Genomic DNA, 6527 nt, shown 5'->3' with positions numbered 1-6527 from the left:
AAGCCAGGCATTGAAGGACAAATATTACATGACCTCTCTAATATGAAACAAGGAAACAGAGCTGTCTCAGAGAGCTAAAGACTGGAAGATAGGCTTAAAGGAATTTTGGCAGGGGGAGAGGAAGTTTGTGAGCTGAGGCCTACATGGGTGAAGTCTATGATAAGCTGGAGATAAGTGTCTGTACAGGGAAGGGATAAGATGTCGGCATAGGGATATCTTTGGGTGGAGCTTTGTGGGCTTGAAGGGGGCTAGAGTTGGGAGGATGAGTCTGATGACCCAAGGAATTGGGGGGAGTGCTGGGGGGAACAGTTGAATATGGGAGAATGTCAGGTACATGGTTGAAACTATACTGTTGAGAAAATTCTTTAGAAAATATAATAAGGAAGGATCACGTGTTTGAAGTGCTTAAGGGGAGGGGGACATCCGGTACAGGGGCAAGCTTCTAGGGAGTATGTGAGTGCTCCTATTGTCATAGTGTATTATATATTTGGGTGGAGACACATACAATGAGTGTGAAGGTGTATCCACATCCTGGGGTGACCTAATGTTCCCAAATAGAGGGAATTGTGTCTCTTGAGAGAATTGCTGGCTCCCAATTAGTTAGGGCAGTCTAGTATGTCAAGTCCTCAGTGTTGTTGCAGCATCTGTAAATATGGTCCCTCAAGTAGTGTAGATTGATTGTCATGGTGTGCCCTGTGGGGCGGGGGAGAGAGGTATAGCATGGATGGAAGCAGGGTGACTGCAGGGCAATGGAAGTGCTCCACAAATTCATGCAATGATAGATATAGGGCATGTTAACTTCCAACTAAAGTGTGTAAAAGTCTATAAACTAAAATGTAAACCATAATGTAAAACATAAGGAAACTAAAAATCTAGAAACTTGTACAGTCTAAAATATAAACAATAATGTAAACCAAAATGGAACCATGTTTGATAGCTATGTTTCAAAATCTGTACATCAACAGCAGCAAATACAGCATGAACATTTAAAAAGATCATTGCTGGGGAAAGGGAAAAAGGGTTTGATGTAGGATATCTGGGATTTCCCTATATTGTATATGTGAATTACTGTGATCTAAAACTTTTTTGAAGACAAAATTAAAAATTAGGAAAAAAAAAAAAGAAAGGATGTAGACACTGAGGAAGAAATAAAAGAGAGTGCCTTGTCGCTGTATGTACAGGGCAACACCTATTACAATGACGAAAGGCAAAATGTTAGAAACAGAGTTTTTAATGTTTTTCATTTTATTAATACACCAATTTATTTTTACTTTATTTTAGTATTTCTAAATTACTATGTATTCTATTTCTAAACTTTAAACCCATCGCTATATTTCAATTTCCTATTAATTGAATTTGGCAATATATTAGGATTCATTCTTGAAGAAGTTTTGGACAACAAAAAGGTTCAACTATGGAAGGCGAGGAACTCTGGTATGGGGCGTGATTGATGGGGTACACATGGGTCGGGGGGAGTTCTCCTGGGCATGTATAATGGGACATAAATATGTTATGATATATGTTGGGTATCTTTATAGTAGTTAGAGTTATAAATGTCAACTGAGGGAGTTATGAGTTCCTACTCAGGGGAGCTCTGTCACATTCCCCAATGAGACAACAATAATCCCCCAAGTGCAACGGTAAAGATCAACAAGGAAGGAGGGTCCAATAATGAGTCCTTGATACTGATGACTATGCTTAGGAGCCTGTATGACTGAAATATGAACTAGGCCTGGAGTTGCAGGGTGCCTAAGAGTTAGCTCCTGAGAGCCTCCATGTTGCTCAAATGCCACTCTCTAAGCCAAACTCAGCATGTAAATGCATTATCTTCCCTCCAGCATGCGACATGACTCCTGGGGATGAGCCTCCCTGGTGCCGAGGGATTACTACCAACCACTACCTGGTGAAGCAAATAGAAAGAGACCTTGAATAAAAGGGTCAACTCAGACCAGCAGAATATCTCAGCCTACATGTTGGATCAAGTGTTAAAAACTGCTTTTTGGCCTTGAAGAAAAGAGGGAAATGGCAAAGACAAATGAGTTGATATGGCTAAGAGTCTTCCAAAAGGAGTTGGGAGGTCATCAGAGGGGTCATGCTTATGCACACCTCAGCAGGACCCCAGAAAAAGCCAAGGTAGATACAACCCTAGGTACTGGTTCTCCTGAAGGCTATGGAGATCCACAGGGTATATGGTCATGGCAGATGGACACCATACCAGGGTCCACGGAATGAAGGAATAAAATATGGACTAGAGTGGACTTATGGATATTATACTATAAAACTATTGTGACCAGTAATAGAAGAAATTTTAGCATCAAGGTGGAGAAAGTGGCCACAGTATTTGCTGAGGGCAGGGAGAGGGAAGAAGAGATGTGATGTGGGGGCATTTTTGGGATTTTGAGTTATTCTAAATGATATTTCAGGGTCAGATGCTGGACTTTATATATCCTGCCATAACCCACTGAATGCACTGGGGGAGAGTGTGAACTACAGGGTAAACTACTATCTATGTAATGCAGCAGTGCCCCAAAATATGTTCACCGAATGCAATGAGTGTGCCACAGTGATGGGGGAGGTTGTTGGTGTGGGAGGAGTGGGGTGGGGGGTTGGGGGGAATACAAGAACAAGAACCTCATTAAGATTTATTATTTTTTAAATTTCTCTCCCCTTACCCACCCCCCCTCCCCCTCCCTCCCCCTCCCCCCCCCCCCCCTTGTCTGCTCTCTGTGTCCATTCACTGTGTGTTCTTCTGTGTCTGTTTATATTCTTGTCAGCAGCACCGGAAATCTGTGTCTCTTTTTGTTGTGTCATCTTGCAGCATCAGTTCTCCGTGTGTGCAGCGCCACTCCTGGGCAGGCTGTACTTTTTTTGCACTGGACAGCTCTCATTACGGGGCACACTCCTTGTGTGTGGGGCTTCCCTACATGGGGGACACCCCTGCATGGCACGGCACAGCACTCGTTGTGTACATTTGCACTGCGCGTGGGCCAACTCACTCCATGGGTCAGGAGGCCCTGGATTTGAACCCTGGACCTCCCATGTGGTAGGTGGATGCTCTTTCCATTGAGCCAGATCTGCTTCCCTTATATTTTTAATGTAACATTTTTCTGTGTGATGTATATATCTTCAAAAAATACACAAAAATGATGAGGTGGGGGGTGGGGAGTGGATTATATAGGAACCTCTTATGTTCTTTGTTTTTTTAAATGATTTTTAATGTAATGTTCCTTGTGATCTATTAACTTTAATTTAAAAAAAAAACACAGAAAAAAAAAGAAAGTAGGCTAGTTGTCCTGTGGGATATCAATTTGCTTTTCATAAGTGAAGCTAAACATATTTTCCAGGTACTTGCTTTGTCCACTTATCTATAAATACTGTTTTTCTTATGACTTTGAAACATTATTTTATGTTAAAAATATTTAATTCAACTTTTAAAAACTGTAACTTCCTTTGGGTTTTTTCTCGAATAGTTTTCTTGTTTAAGACTAAATAGTTGACCCAATTAAAAAATGAGCAAAAGACTTGAATTGACATTTGTCCAAAGAAGAAATACAAATGGCAAAAAACACAAACAAACAAACACATGAAGAAATGCTCAACATCACTAATGATTAGGGAAAGCAAATCAAAACTACAATGAGATATCATTTCACACCTATCAGAATGGCCACTATTAAAAAGACAGAACTGCAGTTGCTAGAGATGACGTGGATCGATAGGAACACTTATTCACTGTCGGTGGGAATGCAGAATGGTACAGCCACTGTGGAGGACTGTTTGGCAGTCCCTAAAGAAGTTGAATATAGAGTTGCCACATGACTCTGCAATACCACTACTTGGCATATACCCAGAGTAACTGAGAGCAGTGACACAAGCAGACATCTGCACACTGATGTTCACAATAGCATTATTCACTATTGCCTAAAGTTGGAAACAACCCAGGTGACAATCAACTGAGGAAGGGATAAACAAACTGTGATCTATTTACACAATCTAATATTATGCAGCTATAAGAAGAAATGAAGTCATAAAGCATATGACAATGTAGATGAACCTGGAGGACATTATGTTGAGTGAAGCGAGCCAGACACTAAAGGACAAATGCTGTATGATTGCATTACTATGAACCAAATATATTGTGTAACATATTGTATGATTTTTTAAAAAATGTATATGTATCTAGTACATTTAACTGAGAAATGAATGTTTTTACTCAACTGTGTTTTCTTTTTAGTTTTTGATTGTTTATATTTTCAATTATTAAAAGTACAAAATAAAGTTTAAAAAGACTAGATAGTGAGATATGAAGTTATTTTCCTCTGATATCTTGCTTTTTTAAAAAAAACTAAGGAAATTATCATGTACCATTATTTGTTAAATATTTTGTTCTGATGATTGCTGATATACTTTCATATTATTTTGGTTATGCCTCTTTTGTATCTGGCTATAAAGAAGTTATATCTTCAAAATATATTTTCAGTGATTCTCATTCTGACCACCATTAAAAAAAAAAAAAAGCAGAAATGAGCCCAGTGCTGGAAAAGTCACACATCAGCTCAGCATTCAGCCAAGGAGAAGGTTCATCTCTGCCGGCTTAATTGATGGAATCTAGATGGTTAAGCTGGGCATACAACCAGGTGAGAATGACAGAAAGGGTGAAATAGCATCAACTAACAGACACCCATTAGCTTGCTGATTTTAAGCAACCCCACTTGTTGAAGCAGATCTCAAGTCAGGAGAGACTGAATCCTCAAGGCTGAGTCTCTGAAAAACCTTGCTAAGCATGGCTTTAGATCTCAGGACCTCCTGTCAATATGAGCCATCCAGGAATGATCATGGATCAGAAAATAAAATTTTGAACCCACCCAAAGATCTGGTGTCTGGAAGGGAGAGGGGATCTCTGATTTCCAGATCACTCAGCTCAGCTCATTTCAAAATGATAATAATTCATGCGTGAGGCAGGAAGTTCAAAGACTCCATAAATTTTTTCATTTGTGCCTGCAGCCTGAAAAACTCACCAAGGATGTAATCATTTCTCAGTTGGTCCTGGAATAGTTTATGCTGAATGGACACAGCAGAAACAGGGCCTCTTTGAAAGAGAAATGGGATTCAAGTGGAAGAAACCTGAATAAATTCATGGAAGACCTGAATGATGACTGCATGAATCTGCCTGGCTTTGTCCATGTTCACATGTGGGGACAGGAAGCCCTCTTTTCTGAGAATATGTCCTTAAGAGAGGTAATTATTCATCTTAAGGAACAGTCATTAGCAGGAAGCTCAACAGGACAGATCAGGAGGATACCCTGCTAGTATCGCCAGGATACTCCCTTGCACACAGGAGAAAGAAATGAACTAAAAGAAGATGACACAAACATTTCTGTGAAAATTACTCAAGTAATTGACAATATTGCTAGTCAAAGCAATCGAGTACCTTCCCCAATTATCATATTGCACTCAATCTGAAGAGGGAGGTTTTTCTTGGGAGAACCTGCATAGCTCCAGAAGAGCTTGGCTCATCCAAATCCCAGGAAGGATGTCCCTATGGAAGTGGAAGCACAGTTTCTCCCCAGGCCCTGCCAGGCCACCCTTGAGCCTATTCCTACCCACCAGAGCAATGATGGAACATCCAGATGTGGGATACACAAAGAAAGAGTCCACAGTCCCCCCAAATCATACAAGTGTGAGGACTGTCCCAGTATCTTTAGGTATACCCCTCAGCTAGAAGCCCACCAGAGAAGACACAGGAATGAGAGACCATTTGTTTGTGCTGAGTGTCCCAAAGGTTTCTTCCAGACATCAGACCTCCATGTGCACCAGAAAATTCACATGGCAGAGAAGCCCTTCAGGTGCAGCTCATGTGAAAGATCCTTCAGCCCCAAAACAAACTTGCTAGCTCATGAGAGAATCTGCTCCGGAGACAAGCCCTATGTGTGTTCCCTTTGCAAAGAAAGCTACCGCCAGTCATACACGCACCACCGCCATGTGCGGATCCACCAGAAAATAAATCTCAAAAGTGATTCTGCCACCGCAGAAGCTTTCTCAGCTACTGCCTTGACAAAAGATATATAAAGATGGATATGTGTACATGAATTATGTGTACATAAATATTTCTGTAATTTTTAACATAACATATAATTCCATTACTAATTATGCTTGTATTTAATGTCTCATTCCCCTAGTGTGTAAATTCCAGGAGGGCAGGGACTTTGACATTTTCTTCACATATCCATCGTGGAGCCTAGACAAGCGATTGATGTGTAATCCATAAATATCTGGAATAAATGAATGAATCAAAAAAAAATTGAATAAAATCAGAGACTGAAAAAGAGAAAAAAAAACTTAAAGTAAAACTAAAAAATAAAATTTAAAAAGGTATGTGGAATGGTAATTACTATCATGAAACTGAAGAATACGTTAGCCTACTGGATAAGAACCTAATTTAGAGTTACTAGATCTGACTCTGATCTCTTAGTACCTGTGTGGCCCTGAATAAATTACTCAAAATTTTCTAAGGCTCAACTACGTCA

The sequence above is a fragment of the Dasypus novemcinctus genome, chromosome 3 (assembly GCF_030445035.2).
Source record: "Dasypus novemcinctus isolate mDasNov1 chromosome 3, mDasNov1.1.hap2, whole genome shotgun sequence".
Classification (NCBI taxonomy): domain Eukaryota; kingdom Metazoa; phylum Chordata; class Mammalia; order Cingulata; family Dasypodidae; genus Dasypus; species Dasypus novemcinctus.
The sequence above is the reverse complement of the archived record's forward strand: the minus strand, read 5'-3'. Positions refer to the sequence as shown.